The sequence below is a fragment of the Oncorhynchus nerka genome, linkage group LG14 (genome assembly GCF_034236695.1).
Source record: "Oncorhynchus nerka isolate Pitt River linkage group LG14, Oner_Uvic_2.0, whole genome shotgun sequence".
In the NCBI taxonomy this organism is placed as follows: Eukaryota; Metazoa; Chordata; class Actinopteri; order Salmoniformes; family Salmonidae; genus Oncorhynchus; species Oncorhynchus nerka.
Window position 1 is genome coordinate 69,608,583 of NC_088409.1, and position 278 is coordinate 69,608,860.

Genomic DNA, 278 nt, shown 5'->3' on the forward strand with positions numbered 1-278 from the left:
TTGCTTTTTCATCATGGGGTATTGTGTGTAGATTGATGAGGGGGAAAAAAAGATTTATTAAATTCTAGAATAAGGCTGTAAAGTAACAAAATGTGAAAAAAGTCAAGGGGTCTGAATACTTAGCTACCTCAATTACGTACCCCTGCACATCGACTAGGTACTGGTACTCCCTGTATATAGCCATGTTATTTTGTCCTCCCTATATATATCCTTGTAGTTTTTACTCTTTATTTTTATTCATTATTCACTGGGCATTTATTCCTCATGTCACTATTTAT